Genomic DNA, 4,033 nt, shown 5'->3' on the forward strand with positions numbered 1-4,033 from the left:
CTAGCCCTAGGAAGTTAAAATTATAACAGCAAATTAAACTCAAAGAGTTCCACTTTTTAAATTTTGAAGTAGATAGTGGAAAGGCAACGCTTCTGCTAAAACGACCTAGAAAAATCAGATAACTTATAAAAATTACATATTCAAAAGTATCAGAATTACAGAGATGATGGATTAAACGAAGTAAAATTCCACTGAAAAGAGAATCTTTCAGGGTCAAGCTGAAGATATCTATCCTTGGCGTATTCGTAGATCCTGGGCACAGGCCACAGATTGAGAATCTGGGGTGGCACATGTCACAGGGGTCTCCTAGGTGCAGAGTTTCAGAAAAACACATGAGACTAGAATTGTACAATTGGAGACTTGAGGGGCTTCAGACACATGGTGGGTTTCCTTTCTAAGACCTTAGCTGAAATCTCACACTTCACAGGTCAGGAGGCTAAATAATTAATCCAAAATCTTGGAAAGCTGAGAATTTTCTGTAGTCTTAATATGCTTGGTAGATAAAAATCTGCCTGGGGAGTGAGCAATGAGAAGCCCTAGAAGTGATAATAATTGACACTGACAATCTCCCACTCCCCACTCCCTTTCCTAGCAACTGGGCATACCTGAAAGCCAAGAATCCGCTCTCAGCACCTGGCAGAAAGCTGCTGCCGTAGAACTGAGAAACCAGCCTGAGGTAGTTGGAGAGTCTCAACTACACTGTTTTTCTTTTCAGAATGACTGCAAAATTCTGAAAGTACTCAAGGTAGGAGGCTAAAAATTTAAGCCTGAAAAGCAGAGTGAAAAGTTCCCATAGTCTTTAAGGAATGAGAAAAAAAAAAAAAATGACACATCCGTGTCTCAGTTCTGGAGAGCCACAACCTTGAATGGGGACAAACCAGAGGTAAAGTGCATTGAACTTAATTTGTGCCATAGGTATAACTGAGTGGTATAATGGGTAAATTGTAGTATATGCTATTAGTGACCTGATCAGATTCCTTTGGGCCATATCATTGTAGTACACAGTGACCTGACTTCCAACAATTTGATGCCTTTATTCTCGATGCTGAAGTCCACTCTATGCATGCACACAGAAGAGCCAGAGAATCAGTGTGTCCTGGGAGCAGCCTTCAGTCAATGACTAATGAGAGTTAATTAGTAAATATCTCCACACCTTCATCTGTCAGATGGGCAAACTCTTAGCATGTATTGTATATGGATGCTCAGTATTCTCAAGCAAAATAAAGCTCCAGTTACTTACAGGGAGAACTTGCTTGATAATGAGCCCTTAGTTGACTGTATTTGCTCTCCTGTCTCACTTCTCCATTCCATTACCAATGTTTTCTGGAATCATATTTTACATGAAAAATCTGTTCTCAAATGCAAAATCAGGGTCCACTTCTAAAGGAACCCAAAGTAAGAAAGCAGAAGACAGGATCAATAAACTTGAAGACAGATTAATAGAAAATAGCCAAGCTGAATCACAGAGAGAAAAAAGAACGGGGGTTGGGGAAACGGGGGAATCAGGACCAAGTGTAAGAAACCTAAAGAATACAGTCCAAAAGCTTAACCTGTGTAACTGAAATTAACAAAAGAGGAGAGAAAGAATGAGGCAGAGCACTATTAGAAAAAAATTATGGCTAATTATTTTACAAGCCTTAGGAAAGGTATCAAACCACAGACTCAAGAAAACTAGTAAAACTCAAACAAGATAAATGCAAAGAAAACCACACCTAAGCACATTACCATAAAACCACTGAAAATGAAGACTAAGAGAAATCATGAAAGTAGATATAGAAAATGGACACACCATCCTCAAAAAATCTCAGTAAGATGGAGAGAGAAATTATTACCAGAAATGAAAACCCAAAGTCAGTGAAATAATGTTTATTTGAAGTGCTAAAAGAAGCCAGGTATGGTGGCATGTACCTGTAGTTTCAGCTACTTGGGAGGCTGAGGCAAAAGTATGGCTTGAGCCCCGGAGTTCAAGGCCAGCTTGGTCAACAGAGCGAGATCCCATCTCAAAAAAAAAAAAAAAAAAAAAGAAGTTTCAAAATAAAATAATTGTCAACAAGAATACTGCATTCAGTGAAAATATTCTTGAAAAATAAACATGAGGAGTTCTGGCTTCTGGTCAGACTAACCTTTTGCAGATAACAACCTTTTAAACTCAGATTTTAAAATACAATTATTTAAGGGTATCGAAAATTGAATAAACCAGACAGAAATTAGATGTAAGCCCACCCTTGAAAAATGAACTGTAACAGAAGAATAGCAAATTTACTGAACTATAAGTGGTGCACATGGCAGGAAGCCACAGTCCTACTGACTTGTGTTGTTAGAGAAATAGAGTGACCAATTTTCCCAGTTTGCCCAGGGCTATCAGAGCTAAAACAGGCACAACCCTGTGCAAACCAGGTCAGTTAGTCATCCTACACAGAGTTCAGGGCTGTCAAAACACCCAGAAAGTTAGGAACAGAATCTTCAAGTTAAGAATGTACAGAGGAGTATAAGCCCCAAAGTCTGCAGAGAAAATTAACCCTAAATCAAGTAAAGTCCCTGGTTAACTGGCTATCTCATGGCCAGGGAATCTTTAGAAGACTCAAAGTAAAAAGCAACAGCTGGAATCTTGAAAGAAGTAAACAGAGATTCCAGTTGCTGCCCAGCATAAAAGAGAAACAGTTTGAAAAGTTAACTTAATGGACTCAAAGTTAACTGTTTCCTAGAATAAAAATTATTCAGAGAAACACAACAGAATTCAGAATCTATAAAACACGAATCATGTTGTTCACCATTCAACCAAAAATAAACAGAACTGTGAAGAAACATACAAATATGACTTACATTGAAGAAGAATATCAGTTTATGGAAACTCAGATGTTGCAAATAATAGTCTTTAAATAACCATCATAAATAAATGTAAGTATTTAAAGAAGATGATGGGCACATTAATGGAGAATCTCAATAGAGAAAAAAGTGTTTTAAGCCAAACGAATAATTTGGATCTGGATAGTACAATAACTCAAATGAAAAAATCCACTGGATGAACTTGACAGTAGATTGGAAATGACAGAAATGAGAGTCATTGAAATTCAAGACCCAGCAAGAGAGGTCATCCAATCTGAAGAAAAGAGAGATGAAAGAATGAAGAAAATAAACAGAAATTCAGAGACATTGTGGCCAAATATCAAGTGGCTTACTGGTTTAACACACATGTGACATGCAACTGGATTCCCAGAAGGAGAGGACACTTTTATTGCTTGTATTAAAGAAAAGGAAAAAGAACTTAAAATAAGCGATCTAAGTCTTTACCTTAGAAAACTTAGAAAAAAGACAAGCAAATAAAACCCAAAGTATGTAGAAAGGAGACAATAAAGATAAGAACAAAAGATCAGTGGAATTGAAAACAATGGGTAGAGAAAATTAACAAAGCCAAAAGTGGTACCTTTGAAAAAAAAACCTATAAAATTGATAAATCTTTAGCAAGACAAATGAAGAAAAAAGAAGAGAAAGCACAATTACCAATACCAGGAATGAAAGAGGGAATATTACTATAGTTGTTACTGAAAGGGGAAATAAGAGAATGTTATTCTCTTTTTTAAAAAAATAAGAATGTTATTCAAAGGCAAAAAAAAAAAAGAATATTATGAATAACTTTATGCAAACAAATTTGATAACTTAGATGAAATTAAGATATATTTTTAAAAACACCCTGTACCCAAACTTTCATAGAGACAAAAAATAGAATGGTAGCTGTCAAGGACTTGGGGGCAGAAGAGAGTGGGGAGTTATTGTTTAATGGGTTCAGAGTTTCAGTTTGGGGAGATGAAAAAGTTCTGGCAATAAGATGGTGGTGATGGTTGCACAACAATGTAAATGTACTTAGGCTACTGAAATTTTTGCTTAAAAGTATTTAAATGGTAAATTTCATGTTATGAATATTTTTCTACAGCTTAAAAAATGATTTAAGAAACTGACACAAGACAAAATTTAAAATCTTACTATTCTAAATCTGTCAAAGAAATTGAATTTCTTATCAAACCCCTCTATAAAC

The sequence above is a fragment of the Trachypithecus francoisi genome, unplaced genomic scaffold, assembly GCF_009764315.1.
Source record: "Trachypithecus francoisi isolate TF-2019V2 unplaced genomic scaffold, Tfra_2.0 Lachesis_group2, whole genome shotgun sequence".
In the NCBI taxonomy this organism is placed as follows: Eukaryota; Metazoa; Chordata; class Mammalia; order Primates; family Cercopithecidae; genus Trachypithecus; species Trachypithecus francoisi.